Here is a 21,254-nt window from a genome sequence, read left to right as displayed (position 1 = left end):
TCTATCACTCTTCCACACTAGTGCGACAGTGACAGTTGCGTTTCGTTCGCTACGGAGCGTTAACGATTGCACGTTAGCTACGCACCCTGGACAGGGCTCGATTCTTGCGCACTGTGTAATGCATAATAATTTATCTTTGTGCTTTAATCACTGTATTCTCAGTGGCTCTATCTTTAATCTACGATGAACTTGAGCAACAACAATGAAAATTGTTGTTCTCCACACTATGAACATGAACCTCTTGCGGGAATGTAGAAGCCTGAGCAACTCAAGACCGTTCCATTAGTGAGTCTAATGCCCTTCATGGTTACTTAACCTTGTAATGTTTGACTTGAAACCAACAATTTTAATACATCTCGAATCAAATAAAAGATCTTTACGTAAGTAACATATTTACGGAATCGTTATTAGAAGATTACTAACCTAAATGTAAGATTACTAACCTAAGTGTAGCCGTTAGTAATGGCCTTTGGTTACTGACGAGATTTATCTATATTTATTACTTTAAAGTAATTCTCATAATCCACATAGAGCACTTTTCATCTATTCTGGATCACGATGTGACATTCACGACGGTACTTTATAAGGAGGAACCTATCGTCGGCGATTGCAACGCAATGTAAACTACTACATCACAATGCACTTAAAATGTCAACGCTCTGTATATAATGAATACATTTCTGATAAACAGAAACAATTTTGAGGCTATTGGGTTTCTGAGGCTCAAAATAAATAATAACACTAATATAAAGTAACCAATCTCTTCATCAATTGTTGACTTTTAGCCACAGTTTAGCGTTACATCCCAGAGGATTAGAGGTAGTAAAAGGACCAACCTTTCATATCCTATCCCCTCTGCCAAAACTCTTGACCGTCTTTCGGGTGACCGTCATATAAAACCTGCTTAAATTATCCATTAATTCTTCAATTTCTCTTGGTGTGTCATGAGCTCTCGTCAAAATCCTTGCACTATTCTTGGGTGTAGAAATATTTTGAAATATCTTAAATTATGACATCACAGTGCTTGAAAACAAGAAAAGTTTACACTGCAATGAGCAATTTTCTTTTATATCTTGTCGCTGAGTTGGCCAAATTACTGAAAGATGTACTACAAATATTGAGGAAATTACGGCCACAATATTGCTTGCATTACGTCGGTTACATGTCGATACCGTCCCGACGTGGCGCTATCATGCCCAGATAGTTTTTACAACGTGACATGGGTCTGCTGTCTTGAGAGTTGATCGTGAGAAATTAACTCAGTGCCGCTGATTTAATGACGTCAACTCAGCACTAGAAACTTTTGCAACCGCTCATTAAGCCGCGTGACACAAATGGAAAAGGTCTCAGAGGTTTAATTGAATCCGTTACCTATTGATGGAAATACAAGGAACTGCCAAAGTTTTCAATTTCAATCGGAAATTGGCGTTACTAAATTTCGTTTAATTTTTCTTCATAGACACAGCTAGTCCGCTTGATGAAAAGCGATTAGCACAGCCTTTATAAGCTTTATACTCCGAGAGTGTCACATGAGCGAATAAATTGTAAGTACATCTCATTTTCGAGTAATTACTCGTACACCCTATACTGCAATCAATCGAGAAAACCTCGGCAGGAAGTTGATTATGATTACACAGCTGGAGTGTAGTCATTGGTTTTGAAACATCTCTACTTCCTACTAATAATATTATATTATACCTATAAATGCGAAAGTAATTATATTTGTCTATTACCTCATCATTACTATAAATCATCTTCATAATTCCACGCAAACAAAGTCGCGGGAACAGTTACTAGTGAGATAACTAAAGGCGTTTTTCTAGATATAAATAGTTATTGTTTTAGTTTAATTTAGTCTTTTCAACTGAATATCATATATCTTCGTCTATTTTAATTTTGCTTGAAATCATTAATGACTAATGACTAAGTCATTAAATGGTAGTCGATACCTAGTTCAATTGCATCAGGCGACCTTCATCCCCGGCTGGGAGCGTCGCGTGTCAATAGAATATAAATTGCAGATTTGTCATAGACGATTCGACGCCTAAATTAGTTGGTTTTTTGTTTACTATGTATTTTTGTGTACAGATAAGACATTAGTTTTTGCAAGATGATCACCACTATAGTTTTGAAATATAATTGCTAATATTTGACGGATTCCCAAGAATCCTATGAAAACAGTAATTTTACTTTCATAGAACATCGCTACTTGCGTAGATGTAATATATAGAGTAAACATTTGCAGAACCAAAAAAACAAAAACAAAAAAAACAAAAAGTGAAAACATATACCTACCTACTTTTATGCATCCCGTGGTAGTTTGCTATATACCTATGTATTTGAAAAAAAAAAACAGTGGGACTACATCCAATGTGTTTCTATCATATCATATCACAATTAAAGTACCTATCATAAAATTATGATTAGGTAAGTAAATCCTAGGCTAGATGACAACTTTTTATTTATGGTTCCTATCAATCGATCAGGTTTGTTTTGAGGATCAACTTGAGTTTTGTATTGGTTTTGTAATGGGACCCTTTGCATTAAAGCAATACAAAAATCAGAAATGATAATCGAAGTCTGATAATCGTACTCTACTCACGAAACGCCCCTAACAAAACGGCAAGTGAACGTGACATCACGATCACTCAGAAGCCGTCTCGAAGTATGGAAAACTAGAAAATTACGGTCTTGACGGTGAAATATCGCGTAAATGTATAAATTCCCTCTTTGCTATATAGTTTTGGTACTAATATAGTAAATTACTTAAGTCTTTTCGAAACTGACAACTGGATTAAATTGTTCAAATAAATTATATTTTTATTTTATATTAAAATGTAAGGAATGGTAGTTATCATATTTTTTTTTGTTAGAAAAAAAAAACTTAAATTTTGAAATCTTCTTTTAACATTTACACATATTTTTTAGTGTCCAATTAATTGTGATACATTGCTCAATTTCTACGTATTTCACTAGATTTTGTTATAAAATTCAACATGTGTCATCATCTCTATCTGTTTTACTGATTTAGACTAATTCTTAGGTACGAATGGTACGATGATAAAACATTTATATCTTCATGATCTTGTAGAATTTGTAGATGTTATAGGAACAGCTGACCCTGAATTATCATCAGTAGGTACGTCGTATTACGAGTTGAAAAATAGGTGTAATACATAATATATCAAGTTGATAAATAATATGTTAAAACTTTATCGTATCACATAAATCAAACGGGACGATCAATCACCCTCTATTGTTTTATTAACCAATTGTGATATTATATAAGAAAGTCTAAGGGCCACTTGCACCATTCACTTATCCGGGGTTAACCAGTTAACCCTGGAGTTACTATGGTTACCAGTACAATTTGACACTGGGTTAGTGGGATGCCGGTTAACCAGGGTTAGTGGGATGGTGCAAGTGGCGCTTAGGCCCACTTGCAACATTCTACTAACCCTGGTTAACCGGTTAAACCTGGAGTTACCATGGTTACCAGTACAATTTGACACTGAGTTAACGGTTTAACCGCTTAACCTCAGGTTAGTGGATTGGTTCAAGTGGGCTTGAGTGTGTAAAAATAAAATGAAAGCAAGAACGTTGTTCGTAGCAAGTGTTATTAATGGTGCATTATTGCCGATGACCGGAAAGTAAGGGATTGCCTATGTAGTCTTCCCGATGCCGGACAACTTTTGAAATATTACCGAATGGTCCTACTTTGCTCCAATACCAATATTTGCTCTACTTTAAAGAAATTTTGCAAATTTTTTAAACAATTCATTATTAAATATTTAGAAGAATTGCATATTAAGAGAACATTTTATTGAACATATTTTATCGGTAAATCAACTTTATGAAACGTTATTTTATATAAAAGTGATATAAAACGAAGTTATGAATAAGGAGCACAAGATACCTGTTGTTTGAGGTATTTTTGCTCCTACCTATACTTACGGGTGCAAAGGTACCCCATTGTGCGCCAAATTAATAGGCCCGCCAAAAAGATATAGACCGCGAGCCAGGCGCAAATTTCGTCAGTCATTGTCTCCCGGGCGAAAACTCGTATAGCGGTTAACGGCAATGTATGATGAACCCTCGTGAACGTCAGCTGCCGCTCCGTTGGTGGGTTGAGGAATGGCAGCCACCGAAACGCGTAACACGGTCTTTCCACCGCGATACAATCGGCTGACGATTTGTTTTATTAACAATAGCATCTAAACTATCATCTGACAAAGTATCAAACGGGAGGCGATGACGCCCATGACTGAAAAGAATTTTCTTTTTTACATGTTCATGTGACCAGCTGACGGTCTTTCCACAGCGATACAATCGGCTGACGATTTTGTTTATTCACAATAGCATCTAAACTATCATCTGACAAAGTATCAAGCGGGAGGCGATGACGAAATTTTTTTATAGACTTTATTTGCTGCCATTCTTCAACCCACCAAGGGAGCGGCAGCTCACGTTCACGAGTGTTCATCATACATAGCCGTTAACTACTATACGAGTTTTCGCCCGGGTGGCGATTGGTCATGGAAATCTGTTCCTGGCCCGCGGTCTAATAGATTAATTTTATGACTAACGTAACAATTCAATTCAAATTCAATTGTATTTCGTTTATCTGAGTATATAAATAATAATATAGAAATATTATGTTTGAATATACTTACCAGGAGTCTGATTGTAGGTTTAATTTCTTGTCCTGAAACTGTTATGGATTTGATCGGCCAGCTGGCACCACAACAACAAAAGACCAAGAAAACAAACAAAACAACAACAACAAAAGTTGATCAGAACAAGAAAATTTAATCAGAAGAGTTTTACATAATATGTATATACCTATGTTTTATTCCATTTCATTATGATTCCAATTCTAATGGAGGTAATTTGTACTAGTATTAGAACATTAAACTCCAAGAGGGTAGGAATATATTTTTTGACTCATCTGTCTGTTGTTTGTTGTGCCCAGCGCAGGCACTTGATTCAAAGCATCAATAATTACTCATTAGTCTAATGGATCTGCGATCGCGGCCGTGCGTTATGGCCTTTGTCACGACTCGAAAATAATAATAATTACGATTATAAGTATGTATATGAACTGGAGATCCCGGACACCTTTATGACATACACAGTGACATACCATATTATTGTAATAGGGACTATTGAGGTATAAATTAAGCGTTTATTTATATTATAATACGTCCATAATATAATAACGCAATCTCCTTGAGTCTGGCTTCGTTAAAATCAACCGTCAAAATAATCGCAACAACATCTAAACATAGTTTATAATTCTAGCTATTCCAGGCAATCATTAGCTTGTTTTTAACACCAATGTTGTATTCAATTATCATGTAATAAATATAATAATAGTCATATTAATAACAAACGATTGCATATTGAAGGATAAACCTTTACAAACACTTACATAAAGATACGTAAATAGAACCTTCTTTGGACAGCTTATATTCATCTTATGTTTGTTTAAATATTAACAGATTATTTGAATAAGTGCCTCGTGGTATTATTTCGTCACCATATAGCCAAGGTATTAGGCTGGCAGAAGGACGGTGGTTTTAGCATAGTTTAAAAGAGTACTTAAATACTAGGATCGGAAAAATGCAAACAGTCCGGCGGTCACAGATGTCAGCGCAGTAGGCGCACAATTTGCGCAAGCGCAAACACCGGTCACGGCTGGCCTTGCCCGAAATTCTTCGCTGACCACTACGTTACCCTCAACTGATGCATTTTGTCTGTTTATTGAGTACTAGCTTTTGCCCGCGACCTCGTCTGCGTAGAATTAAAGTGATTTAATTTAACAAATCTGCTTTTTATTACACCCTTCTTTTCACCCCCAAAGGGGATGACATGACTTATTTGTCAGAAATGCGAACATTCTTTATTTGTAACGAAAGGTCTTATTAGTCCCTTTTTAATTTAAGAAAAAATTCCCTTCCCCTTAATTTAAGAAAGGCCCCCTTTTAATTTAAGAAGAAATTATTTTTTTTATTTAATAATTTCGTATCTTCACTTAACTACCACTTCCACCTTCAAGTTGAAGAAGTTGAAGTTGATTAAGTTGAAAAAGTTGGAGAAATTCAAGTTGAAGAAGTTGGAGGTTCAAGTTGAAGAAGTTGTTTATTTAGGGAGCTAGCGAAGCGTCTCACTGAATGTTACGGGTGACCAGAGGGCTGGTTACTTCCTTGCCCAGCGAATTGTCATCGCCATTCAGCGCGGCAAAATGTCACCAGCCTTCTCGGCACCCTACCACGGCGCCGAGCTAGCTCCCATTTTTTACTTGTAAATATATATATACTTTTCAAGCTACACTTGTAAATATTTTTATTTAATTTATTTTTATTTAATTTAGTTAATTTAATTTAGTATTATTTCTGTTTTTATATTTTTATGTTTGTTTAAAACTAATTAATAAATATGAGTAGTCTCCAATAAGAAGTTGCAGAAGGTGAAGTTGAATAAGTTAGAGAAAATCAAGTTGAAGAAATTGGAGAAGTTGAAGTTGAAAAAGTTAGAGAAATTGAAGTTGAAGAAGTTGCAGAAGTTGAGGTTGAAGAACTTGAAGTTGAAGGCTAGGCTCAAAAATTACTAGGTACCATTTTTCCTTCTATCTAATTTTAAATAATTATTTTTGTGTAATTACTTGGTTTTGTAAAGAAAAAAAACGTCTTTATATAGGTACTTTAAAACCTTAGGTTAGGGGCCCGTTTCTCAAAAACCTTGAAACTTGTTATACAAGAGGATGTCACTTTTTGACAGCTTTTGTTAGAAAGGGACTTCCACTTGTATTACAAGCTACAAGCTTTTGAGAAACGGGCCCCAGTACGCTACGTGGCGTAACAAAAGGGTAACAATTAAATGATATGAATAAATGAATTGTGCACGGAAAACGAACCTTTAGATCGCCCACAAGAAAAAGTCACACGCTATTCATGTATCGCATCAATATACATTCATGTATTTGTATAAATATTAGATAAAATGTCATGAACCTTTGTCACATCAGGCAAATGACGAAAGAGTATGATTAGTTATTGTATTTGCAACAAAAGATATGTATGTACCAAGTGATGCTGTGTGACATGCATAAAATGGAAGAGCTACTATGATATCATGTATGTGAAACTGACAAAACTTGTAAAGTCACGTGACACGTCGGTGGTTTAAAACAATAGAATTTACGCCATAGTATGTTAATCCTCGTCACATGATCCCTGCTTAGAAGTTGGGTCAACCAAAATCTCGCGAATGCGCTGCATTTTTCAACTTAAATCTCATTCACATAAAGTTCATTATCGTGATCAAGTAAATGTTTGCAGGTTGTTATAGTGGTTTCACTTAAGCTGTACGTGAGAAAGTGTAACACATACAATACATTGTATTTGTGAAGGAACGCATGCTGTGGGAGTCTTTAGTAGGTATAATAGAATTAGCGAACTACTCACGCCTAAACACAATGCTATAACAAAGAAAATCAACATTTGAAAATTTAATAACATTCACCACCGTTCAGCTCAAGGTACGAGCGTATATCTATGAAGATACACTTGAATTGAAGTAGCCATTTGTCGCGATGATCTCATTGCATTATAGATTACAAATAACCACTGAGTATCATACAGTAGCGATCAAAAGTATTTTGACAAATGAACCTTTCAATATGTTTATGAATAGGGTATATATTTAATCTTTACGTTAAGATTATACGAGTATCTTATTCAACCTTCTTTTGCTACGTTTCCACTTAGATTACTAAAACTAAACAAGTAAACAGATTTTTGCGCTACAGGTAGATTAAAAGTATTTTGACACTTTAATGAAATGTTTTTTGCTGAACTAGCAAGACGGTTAAATAAAACATTTCATTAATATTTAATGGCATATCCTCTGGCCTTCTTCACAGCAGTACATCGAGGTGTACAGGTAAAATAAGCCTAAATATGGCCATTTGGCGGCAAAGTATGTACATGAATAAAAATTTGTTTATGACCTTTATCTTGGCACTAGAAATGAGGATCTGCCGAGTTATATCAAAATTTAGGCGTCCTGACTGACCCCTTTTCTGGTTCATAAAAAAAAAACATCACAAACTAGCCGAGTGAGGTGTTATTTTTAGGGTTCCGTACTCAAAGGGTAAAAACGAGACCCTATTACTAAGACTCCGCTTTCCGTCTGTCCGTCTGTTCGTCCGTCTGTCCGTCTGTCCGTCTGTCCGTCCGTCCGTCCGTCTGTCCGTCTGTAGTATGTCTGTATGTCTGTCACCAGGCTGTATCTCATGAACCGTGATAGCTAGACAGTGGAAATTTTCACAGATGATGTATTTCTGTTGCCGCTATAACAACAAATACTAAAAAGTACGGAACCCTCGGTGCGTGAGTCCGACTCGCACTTGGCCGGTTTTTTGTGCATTTTTTTTTGCGCTGAACCGAATGAGACCATACCCATACTTATAGGATCACTATTTTGCAAGATATTTATGATTTTTATTGAAAAAATGGAAAAAATACGTTTGCATTTTATTCTTTTGAGTAAGTATTTTAAGTAGTAATCAAATTTATTAGATTTTAAGAAAACGATATTTTGTCGTCGCTATTGTTTACGTGAAGCGGACAGCAAAGACCATTAGTGGGCAGTAAGTCAGTAACACTCACATAGCTGCCGGTTAAACTGGTGGCATAAAGCAGATACCTATAGCTTTTCCAGTCCCTTCATTACTACACCACCTACATTACTTGAAGACAGTGACACACCAGTGACATTATTACTGATAGGGTAGTGTGTCACCTTTTTGATATAAATAAATATCAAACCTTTCAAGTGTTAAAGGGTTATTTGTATTTGTAACTAGTGTTTTATACTCGGCTTCAAGCATTACCGCGGCTATTAAGATCACAGATAAGGATCGGGTCGGAGGTCAGGTCGGAGACTATCGAAATGTCAAGATCTCCGCACCTGCAGCCGTGTTGCAAGCGAGGCGACAATTCAGGCCTGTCACGGAAATCATTCGCGACTAACGACCCGAAAGCGTCGCGGCCACTCAAACAATGTAAACAAACCGTACTTAGCATTTTTTAAATATCTATTGGGTGATCTGTGTAATTGAGATAAACCATAGATAGAGAACTCGCTATCATGAACTAGTTGAAATTCTATTGGCGCGTATTAGGCATAGTATGGTCGATAAATCCTACTAAATATGCCAGGAAAAGGGTTAATATAAATGGATTAGATTAAATTATTTATAAATCGTAGGCATATAAATATTTAATAAAAGTGTCGATAAAAGTCACTTCATAATATAAATACATTTAACACTAGGTACTAAGCGTGACAAAAATAAATGTGAAGTGCATGTTCCATGTAAAATAATGAAGCGACAGTAACATTTATAATAAATTCCGACGGCTTTTACTCAATTATAAACGGTAACCTACAAAACATTTGAGTAATCGTGATAAAGAAAACAATGGCATTTAGCTTTGCTTAAATGCCAGATCTATAGCAATCAAAGAAAAGCTACTTACTAAAGATGCTTTGGCTGTCAATATTGTAATCCGAGGAACAAATAATAAGTGCTTGCATAACCATGACATTTAATTTAAATATTCTAAGATAGGCAACGCAGCTTCGAATTTTGTGCCTACTGGCAGTGTACAGTGTACCAGTTTATAAATGTTGGCAGGTAGGCTCTGCATTATATTAGAAGGTCAAATTCTATAAACGATTGATATGCAATAATGTGTTTTATACAGTTCTTATTAAGTTGAAATTGAAACGAAAACAAGTTTAGATAAGAGGCAAGATTAATTGCATCCAATATGACATATTTTTATGCAGATGACTGATTACGCGCGCTGCGTCGTATCGAGTAATAGCAATCAGGTTATTATTTAACAATAAGCATTATGGATTTATTTGAATTAGACCAGCACCATATTGGTGGTGTCTTTAATCTTGCGTTAGCCCAAACCAGTTATCTAGCGCGATAACGATCATTCAAATTCACGTGATCGCCCGTATAGGCTGGTGCCTGAGGGTGGTGAAGTAATTCTGTCTCTTATCGTAAGATATGTGGTTATATGTAACAAGCACTTAATGAGTTCTAAATTTATAGTTTTAATAACTGTCGATAATTCTGGAAAAATATTACTTGTAACTTAAGAATATGATCGTTTAGGTACTTGTACATATAATAACATAGTTATATATTCAAATCGGATATCAGATACGTTAAATAGTTAGAATATAAATACCTACGGAATCCGCATGAGTGTGATAACTGCCTTCTAGCATTTCTTATGAAATAGTGAGAACTATAGCGATAAATATGACGTTAAACACACAGTGTACTTGGTGCGTTGTTCAACATACATAACATACTTATTATTTAGTAACAGTAGTCGAGAGATGGAGTACTTTTTGATAGGCAGTTACGAGAGAATGAGATACCACCCAGCCTATCGAATCTTACCAAATACTTTGCGGTGTTTATCGATTTGCAATAATTCCGATTGCAAAAGTTTTGTTAAATCGTTTTCAGCCCGATTGCAGTGGATTTGGTTGATCATAATAGAATTTATTGTCTTGTCACAAGACTCTTGTGACACTGCCAGGTAGGCACTGTTTAATATAATTATCAATTGATTAGTCACGGAACAAAGTTTCTTAACTCGATGAAATTACTGATATTTCTAACTAGCATTCCAGCGAACTTAGCGTGCAAATGTTAATTTTCAACTAATTTAAAGTGACTTGCTACATGAGATAATTGTACAATAGTGATAATTAAAGATTATAAAAGCAGTTCCTTATTTCTTCCTTATGTTGTATTACTATTTATTAAACATAGTTATTAATATAATAGGCGTGGACTATCGAAGTATCAATAGTATCATCAAAAATAAACATTGATTTTAAATAAAAACCTATTTGTTGTTCTCGGTAGGCATATGAAAACGACCATGTATAAGAGTTCAACGCGTTGCTCATAACAAACTGTCGTTACCGCAACAAATCGCACGGTTTATCGCCATAATAATTTGTATCTGGAAAAATGTTTAATTCAAGAAATATAAAGTGCATAATCGAGGACAAGGATGACTGGCTGGCGATGGCGGCCGTGGGTCACGCGACGTTCTAGCACCGAGTTCTTTTGGGCTTATTCACCTGAGCGCAAATCCACGTGACGTCAGCGCGGTCCAGAGGGCGCTGAGTCAGCACAACACTAGCACTAAGGAAATGTCACTGTTCCGGGTACCGGAGGTCGCCGGCAGAGAGCGCCGCTGCCGCGAAGTCACTGAAAACTAACTCACTCTCGCGCGGCGTCGCGATGGCGGGACGAAAGTGCGAGACAAGGACGACGAGTCATTTCTTCCTTTCACTCTCGCCGACGTTATATATAATTATCAGTACCTTGACTTCACGAAGCGTACACTCTGTCAGCGCAACTTTGTAGAGATGTACAATAGGGATGTTGACAATTTTAAAACTGTTTTCATTTTATAGATAGACACGTAATTATTGCAAAAAAAAAAAATCATTATTTTTTAATAAATAATAGACTTAATTAGTTTCGCGCAAAAACGCTTCAAGCTGTCACGTGATCTTGATGATGGAACGATGTGATAAACAAACTGCTGTCAGTGCCACCTCTGCCACTGACCTGGTGGTCCTCACCATCAGGTTTGACTTGTCTGTGCGTGTTTCTCACAACGTGATGTCACGCGCTCCGATTTGCGTTTGCAGTCACGTGATGCTGGGCATTATTTTAAATACTTTTAAAATATTTTTAATTAATTTATTATGCATATTTACAAAATATGATTTTCAGCATTCTACTATTCCCTGCTATGGTAAAAACAACATTTTATATATTCACGATTCATGTCAACATCCCTATTAAAGATCAATAATTTTGTGGAATTGTACGAAACTCACCATGAGGCATATCTGATTGTAATAACAGGTTATGTAATGATCTGAATTTATTATATATGTGATCTATTTATGTCAAAAGTGAATTTAAATGATACATACCTATATATATAGTATATAAATCCAGATTAAACTCAAAACCTGTTATTATAATCACAATACGCTTCCATACCTATTAATAAAAAAATAAAGCATTAAATAATAGAAAAACATATAAGCATACAGCAGCCATGTAGCTTGTAGATAATCTTTGGAATAAACATACACAATATAACATGGTGTAATAGTTGTAATAATATATATTATGATTTTTCAATTCGGTCATTCAAAATAGCATTTGATTTGTAATTTTAGAAACAAATAAAGTAGTATAATTACATTACTACATATTGATTTCGAATGACGCTCAATGATATATTTCTGTTCCAAATAAGCGTTGATAACCCTTTCTGGCACCAAATATAATGACCACCAAAAAATACTTTGGTACCCTAAATAAAGAAATCTCTTACCAAAAAAAAAATACTAAACATCAAAAAAATAAGGTCTAAAATTACAAAACTACCACCTGCTTAAATCACGACTGCACTTCAAATTGTATTCAAACACCAAAAATCATGAATGATCACCAAATATAATGAATGACCACCAAATCTTGAAGAGCAAATTAATGCGATATTTTTACCTAAATAAACCGCTATGGTTACTAAAAAAATGTATACATATTACCAAATAAAGTAAAATGATGCCAAAATTGCTAGCCCCTCCCGCTCAACCCCCCGTACCCCGCACCATACGTTAGAACTGCGACCCTTACAGACACGAAATGCTACTATAAAAGTGGGTTAGGTTAGGTTAGAACTGCGACCCTTACAGAAACGAAATGCTACAAGAAAAGTGGGTTAGGTTAGAACTGCGACCCTTACAGAAACGAAATGCTACTAAAAAGTGGGTTAGGTTAGGTTAGAACTGCTACCCTTAGAGAAACAACGTGCTACAAAAAAAGTGGGTTAGGTTGGGTTAGAACTGCGACCCTTACAGAAACGAAATGCTACTAGAAAAAGGTGACGAAGTGGATTAATTAATTTAATGAAATAACGAGATGATAAATATTTGCACATTTTTATTAAAATGTGGTTAAAACTTTAGTGGTATATATTATTTTTGGGTTTACAATGATTAATTAGGAGTCATTTGCTTTAATAGGATAGCAAAATAAAAAAAATTGGTTACAATTTCACATTAAAATGGAGTTCTAATTTTGGTAATCATTAAGTATTTTTGGGTTTACAATGATTAGTTTGGGGTCATTTGCTTTAATTTAATAGGATAACAAGATTAAAAATTTTGGTTATAATTTTACATTAAAATGGAGTTCTAAGTTTGGTGATGATTTACTATTTTTGGATTAATAATGATTATTTTGGTGTTATTTGTTTTGAAAGGGTAAAAAAATGGTACAAACTATTTTTTTGGTGTTAAATTTTACTAAATCTGGTGATCTGTTAAATACATGCCACGCTTTTTGTTCTAGTCAGAATACTAATGATACATAAACTGTGGTCGAAAAGGTCCAGCTTTCTTATCTACGTCCAATAGTTCACGGGCTGCGCGACCGCGGCCTTATTTCGGATCGCCTAAGTGAAGTATTGAAATTAGATTGAAATCGTTCCTGAGTCTTGACTGAAATTGGTTGGTGTGAAATATTTTCATTTCTAATGCTCTTAAAGAGGGTCATTGTTGTTCTAAAAAGTGTGCAGAAAGTGATACGTTTTTTCACTAAAGCAGGGGTTCTCAATCTTTTTAGTCGGCGGCGCCCTTGCAAGTTTAAAATTTCGATGGCGACGCCCTAACCTAGCTAGGCTATTCGTAGGTAACATGGTAAGGAGGATTATCTCACGGCCTCTCTACTGTCTACGGCGCCCCAGGGCGCCGCGGCGCACAGTTTGGGAACTCCTGCACTAAAGCATTTTACTTTCCAAGTACGATTTTTTACGATAAGCATTTGAAACATGGTTTTAAATGGATTTGTTATACAATTTCTATTCTGATATTCAACTCCCCATTCCATAAATAACGATACTTTTACCTAAATGGTTAATTGAAAGTACCCTCAAGAAATGCTAGTTTTCGGCATGAAAAGTAGTGTTTAACTCGGGTAAAAGGCATCATTTCGGCCTCGGATTATTGGCGTTCTCCCTGCGTTCGAGCGCCAAACTACCTACCTCTGCAGAGATGAGTGCCTTTCATCCCTTGGTTAACAATCTATTATTCCAATTTTGTGAAGCATAAAATTATGTCAGTATCACTTTAAGCCTCCGGATCCTCCTATCCTTTTGTTGCGCATGCCGATTTTTGAATAACTGATATTCTCTGTTTTTTTATTATTATATTAGATTGGTATTATATTTTTAGCGCTTAATTCAGTCCTAGTACGTCGCAAGTTTCAATACAAACGCCTTGCAATTTTTCACAACGGACGACTCGCAATGTTTGAGGGTTTAGTTCGTTACGAAATTGGGGAGTGATTTGACACGCTTGTGTGCCTTACTGATATGTAAAGTTTGTGATGTGTCTAAACTCTAATGGCTCGTTTTGTCAAACTTTGAATTTCTTGATCATAAATATTTTAAATGTGTATGCATTCAGTTAGAAACATATATTACCCATTGCAGACTTTAGGTATAAAAGCGTTTTTTTCGGTTGTATCTCCAGTTGTAACAAATACTTATTTAAGAATTTGATGTCTACATATCATTTTTTATTTGCAAATACATGTATTTGTAATTTTGTACTGAAATTAACAGTGTTTTCCTTAGCGTACCTTTTGCAGCCTGCACAGGTATAGAAAATATATTATAAGGAAGTAGGTGCAGGTGTTACCAGTTGAAGTTAACTTCCCTCTGCGCGCGCAATGAGGAAGGAAACGGGCGCGACCACCCGAGCGGAAAATGGCCGCCCTGCCATAACGCGTTCTGTGATAAATACCTAGCTATTATAATGGGAATTCACATTTTTTTTTAAATTATATATCTAATACGTGTAATTATATATTGACAATTGCAAGTTGGGAAACTACCGAATAATACAGCGGAGTGCCACACCAACGCTAGGAAAATACTATAAAACACTACAAATCAAATTCAAATGAACGTTATTAAATATTTATCATTCAGAATTATCACTTAACAGTTAAATCCATCAGCCCACATGAGGAAATAACTCAAAATTTGTATCAAATTACTTTTGCTTACCACTTGTGGATAAAATGCAACTTTTTATAAACTTTTGAAGAATAAAGGAAGTCTTTTCGACCTGATGTGGGAGAAATTAATTTAAAGTTAGTATGGTATGACTGACTCACGACAGTTTCAATTCGAATAATGTGATCATCCTTGAGATACCTATAATAAATTTATTTATTTATTTTATTTATTTATTTGTTTATTTAACCAACTTACATTTACAGCAGGTTGCCAAACATGAAAGTAATAGGTCACAGTACAAAAATATAAAATTATTAATAACATATTTAAAAATAACATTTTGTTAAATTATTTGATAAACACATTACAAATTTATAGGTAGGTGTCAATTTAAATTTTAATGTACATTAATTTTAGTACACATTTCGACGTAGGTAATATACACAACAAGTTATCTAATACTGTATTGTGGTAGGAGTGTTAATTGACTCCAAATAGCGAGTGGCTGTGGCCAGAAATCTCGACTCCGACTGCGTTCAGGGCCACGTACAGAGGAGAGTTGCTTAGATTTATTTTGGCGTAAGGGACCAGGAACAGCGGCCGTCGGCGTGGACGGAGGGAACCTCTTATGAGTAGTGGTACTTTAAGCGATACAAATTGCAATAAGTAAGGATTAGACAATGTGCCTCGTATCAGTTTAAAGAAATATTTTACCATAGCAAGTCGTCTACGCATTTCAAGGCTTTGGTAGGATACCATTCCTAGTACAAACAGTGTCGGGTACAAGTACGGGTAGAAGCCATGTATTTTATAGTAGAGGTAACGGACAAATGATTTTTGAACTCTTTCAACTAAGGTTACATGGTTTTGATAATGCGGATTCCATATGATGCAGTTACTCTCGAGCACACTACGGACATAGGCGTTGTAAAGCAACGAAATAACATGGAGCCTATTAAAAAGTTTGGACTGCCTTAAAACGAACCCAAGAGACTTACGCGCCTTGTTACAGATTTGCACTATGTTTTGATCAAATTTTAGTTGGGTATCGAAGCACGTGCCGAGGTCTCGCATAGTTTGTACATTTTGGAGGACCTCGCCATTCAGCGTGTATGAACGAGAGGCCAGTAGGGTTGTCTTCGAATATGACATGCTTGCACATTTAGCAGTATTTAGGTGTAGACTATTATTTAAACCCCACTGATGAACGGCATTTATATCAGACTGGAGTTTACTAGCATCAGACGTATCCTGCATTGACTTAGCCAGTTTGACATCATCCGCAAACATATGTACGGTAATGCTTAACAATTTCGGGCAAGTCATTGATTATGATTAAAAATAAGAGGGGACCAAGGCTGCTACCGTGACCTATACCCGACGTCACTGGATACGCCGTAGAATGGGCTTTATTGTAAATTACATATTGTGTACGGCCTGAAAAATAGTCAGCAAGAAAATCCAACAACATTCTCGAGAAACCTGCTTCCGCCATTTTTCGCAATAGGTTATCACAGTTTATCCGGTCAAATGCCTTTTGAAAGTCTAGGTAAATTACATCAATTTGCTTTCTTTCCTCCATATTGTGAGCTATCAATGTTACGAGATTTAGTAAATTGGATGTTGTGGATCTGTTGGATAAGAATCCATGCTGAGCATCCGTGAACCAATCACGCATTTGCTGATATATTTTTTTGTACAAAACAGATTCAAACACTTTACCAAAAACAGACAGAACAGCTATTGGCCTATAGTTTTTTATATCATCCTTAGGGCCACTTTTATGAATTGGCAGAACCTTAGATTTTTTCCAAAGTGCAGGATAGGTATTGGTTTTAATGGATAAATTAAAAATGTATGACAGTGGTCCAACAAAAACTTTACAACAGTCGCGTATTAAAAATTGAGGAATGTAGTCGGGACCCTGAGTGGTCTTGGAAGATAATCGTTTTATAGCACTACTTATATCGGTATCAGATATGTGTTCAATGGTTATGTGTTGTGATGATGTTGTCCAGTGTCTCTGGGCATCTAACGTGTCTAGTCTTGGCCCGGTCGGTAAGAACACGTCACTAAAGTAATTGGCAAATTCTTCTGCTACTTCGGAGGAAGACAAATTGCCAAATGTCGATTGTTCATTATTTGCTCTGTTATTTTTTATATAGGACCAAAAAGTGGTAACGTCACGTTTAATATTTGATTGAATGCAATTATTATGTTTTTCAAAATCCCGATCTGAAGATATTATAATAATAGAAGTCCTTAATATCGACAATCTCCTAATTCTGATTAGAAATGTCAATCTTTTTATTGTAACAATTTGTTAAATTATTATTCATGGATAGAAATAACAATACTTTTGTGGTACCTATTAAAAGCGAACTTATCTATAAAATAAAATAAAATTAAAACTAAAAACGAATAACTAAATAAAACTAAAATAGAGTAAGAATAAGAATAAGAAAACATTTATTGCCACACAACAAAAGAGAAATTACAGGAAACAAATAACATAAAAAAACCGGCCAAGTGCAAGTCGGACTCGCGCACGAAGGGTTCCGTACCATTACGGAAAAAAACAGCAAAAAAATCACGTTTTGTTGTATGGGAGCCCCATTTAAATATGTATATTATTCTGTTTTTAGTATTTGTTGTTATAGCGGCAACCGAAATACATCATCTGTGAAAATTTCAACTGTCTAGCTATCACGGTTCATGAGATACAGCCTGGTGACAGACAGACGGACAGACGGACAGACGGACAGGCGGACAGACGGACAGACGGACGGCGGAGTCTTAGTAATAGGGTCCCGTTTTTACGCTTTGGGTACGGAACCCTAAAAAATTGGCATGCGCGACAAAAGGAGCGGGCTCAGCATATGCTGCGCCAGCCACTTCACCAGGAATTCACCTTGACGCTTTTCTGTTTAGCCCTATGGTGACTGGTAGAGAATGCCTATAATGGCATTAAGTCCGCCTGTTGTACACTTTTTATGTGCAATAAAGTTTAAAATAAATAAATAAATAATAACTGACCGCACAGCGCTGATTTTCAGTCCGCCCCCTTACTGAACCACATTGATATGTGCGCGGGATATTATTTTTACAGATATATATATATATATATGCAGGTTTAATTTAGAATAATTAGATTACACGAAAAATTTCATAGTTTCATAGTCTAGTAGTACCCTATAACTATGAGCCATCTTCATGAGTATTGATAATATATAGCCACACCATTCTACCAAAGAGAATATATAGGATAAAGGGTCACTGTCATAGTAAATTTTGTAGTCACAGTAAATTTACTGCCATCTATCGACACACGATTATAACTAAAAATGAAAATGTATATATATATGTACATTATTTTTTTATTTATATTTATTCTTTTTATATGATTTTGACCCATGTTCTTTCACTGAAATGTGTTAAAATTGTTAAATAACAAGCGAGACGTTAACGCCATCTAGCCGATAATAGGCCCAAGGTGTAGCGCCATCTATCCTAGAATCAATTTTTCTTGATTTCCTAGGCTCGTTTTTTCCTTAGACTATTCATTTTATACGTAGTTACATAGGTCTTTGATTCTACTGACGGTGACTGTCGGTTCGAATGTAACAATTTGTTAAGGTATTGCACTGGTTTTGATACGACCTTCAATATCGTCTTGGTGATTGTCGCGCCTCTCACGCAAGTCTTTCACTTCTTTTCGCGTGCACCAATCAGCGTGAGCAATTTTTAAGGTCTTATCAAAATAAGATCAAAACCGTATCTAGTCGTTAAATCTGAATGTGGCCCCTAAGTGTTATCAAAAGTCGGCGAGTGCGATGTATAAGGGCAATCCATTAGGTATTCACCTTGAAAATATAAAAAAAAACCGGCCAAAAGCGAGTCGGACTCGCGCACCGAGTGATCCGTACTTTTTAGTACTTGTTGTTATAGCGGCAACAGAAATACATCATCTGAAAATTTCAACTGTCTAGCTATCACGGTTTATGAGATACAACCTGGTGACAGACAGACGGCCAGACGGACAGACGGACAGCGGAGTCTTAGTAATAGGGTCCCGTTTTTACCCTTTGGGTACGGAACCCTAAAAAGGAAAACTAGAGTTACAAACAATTTTTACATAAAACTTTTATGCAACTTTCCAACACATCATTGCACAAATACTTACACTACCGTGACGTAAGCCACTTAAAAATTCTGTGTGACATAAAATTGTTTTCGTATACCTACGTAGCTAAATAATGGATAATATGCAAACATTATATAACACGGAGGAAACAGAGCGATGCTAAAACGAAGTCATGGATCTTTGATTTGCTCATGCTAATTGGCCAAAGATCAACCACTAACTTCCTAAATATTCATTATGCCAATAGTATAGGAACTAAAATCAACCTTATGTAATCATAATAAGGATAACATTTCAAGTTATTGAATTAACTTCGATACGAGGTTAGCGAAGTAAATACGTACTGTCACATCTTGTGTAAAAACTTGCGGGTTGGTAATGAATTTTCACACGTTTATTCGCTTCAGGAAATTCATTCATCATGCGGTTGAAAAATCTGACTGTGAAATATAATTATAGATATATATATATATAGATAATTAATAAGTTAAATGAAATAACTGATTAATTTTTAATGGCGTTGTTAAAGCAAGGAGTTTTAAATATGTACAATCAAGGGCATAAATATATATACATTCCCAAATTTTCAAAAATATGTGTACGCTCTTACACCTTAGACAATAATCTCGTGTTCACATATTTTTGAGCCATTTGTCTGGATCGATATTTTTGCCTTAGACTGTATTATTTTCAAAAATAACAAATAAAGTAACTAAATATCAATGAATATAGTGAATACCTACGACACGATTACATTTTGACACACTTTTATTTAGCTTCACTGCGTATATACTTACCTACCTTTGTATATATAGTGCTTCAAATCTTATAACTAAAATTTTAACCACTTCCCGGCATCTGATTGAGTTGAAATTTGGAGTACTTACTGTCGTAATTCCGGTGACAATGCAATAATATGCTAACATGGAGGTGTTCTGATGATGCAGCCGGTAGGTAGCCAAAGGAACTCCTCGATGGAAAAACACACACATCAAGTTTAGGCTCATTATAAAGGTCTCAAGAAGTACTCGATAGACATGCAAACGAGAAGAAGTACAGTCAGCAATAAAAGTTTGTCACAAAAAAATCTTTTTTGACAATTACTTGTTAGCTACTTAACTCGTTAGAGGCATCAGTTTTAGTAATTTTTCTAATTTAAGACATTGGTTGTAAAGGTTTATATTATACGAGTATTATTCATGCTTGGCTTTGTGCTTGTACCATATCATCATTGAACAAGTATTACATAAATCATGGTGCGTACTCGTACATTCCCGTGTAATGAGTTGAAATGCTGCTTAGAAACTTAATTGACATTGTTGAAAATCTTTAGGCTCCGCATTGCGTTACCCACTACTCATGTTACATGGACGTTATAAACTATAATTATAAGTTAATGAAGAAGACTATTAGGATGGTTTTATGATAGCTCATGATGTTGCCATTTTCAGCTATCATATGGAAAAGGCTCAAGTAGGTATGCTGAAATAGTTATTTGTTATACAAGGGTGCAAAGTTGTATTTTACCCGCGAGTGTGGAATTTAAACACGAGCAAGCGAAAGGATTCTATAGTTGAACCACGAGCGAAGCGAGTGGTTCTAAAATAGAATTCTGAGCGTAGCGAGTATTTAAACACACGAGAAGTAAAATACATTTGTACCCTTGTGTAACACAAAACTTTTCCCCTCACTATAGCGAGGAAAGTGCAACATCCACAGGCGTTAGATCATTCTCATCACTGGAATCACTCATTTTTTTACGATAATATGATATTATAACAGAAAACTCTGGAAGTTGTGTATTTTTACGTGTCCGAGTCGGTGAAAAAATTGCATTGCCATAATCAGAATAGCAGCAATAAGTAAGTTTGTAGTTGTAAGTTTATCACGAAATAAATGATTTATGATAAGTGCAATAACTAATAAAAAACAGGAGAAATACTTTTTGA

At 35.5% G+C, this 21,254-nt stretch overlaps 1 protein-coding gene across 2 annotated transcripts in view; it reads right to left on the bottom strand.

The window, feature by feature from the left end:
* The window catches only part of LOC134746125 (dual oxidase maturation factor 2), an 81,878-nt gene extending 70,545 nt beyond the window's left edge, over positions 1 to 11,333 (bottom strand). For both annotated transcript variants that reach the window (XM_063680402.1, XM_063680404.1), the window contains exon 1: positions 11,188 to 11,333. The gene's annotated coding sequence lies outside the window, so the exon portion shown is untranslated. The remainder of the gene's footprint in view (positions 1 to 11,187) is intronic.
* Between the last annotated feature and the right edge of the window lie 9,921 nt (positions 11,334 to 21,254).

The sequence above is a fragment of the Cydia strobilella genome, chromosome 12 (genome assembly GCF_947568885.1).
Source record: "Cydia strobilella chromosome 12, ilCydStro3.1, whole genome shotgun sequence".
Lineage (NCBI taxonomy): Eukaryota > Metazoa > Arthropoda > Insecta > Lepidoptera > Tortricidae > Cydia > Cydia strobilella.
This window is presented reverse-complemented; position numbering and strand designations above follow the sequence as displayed.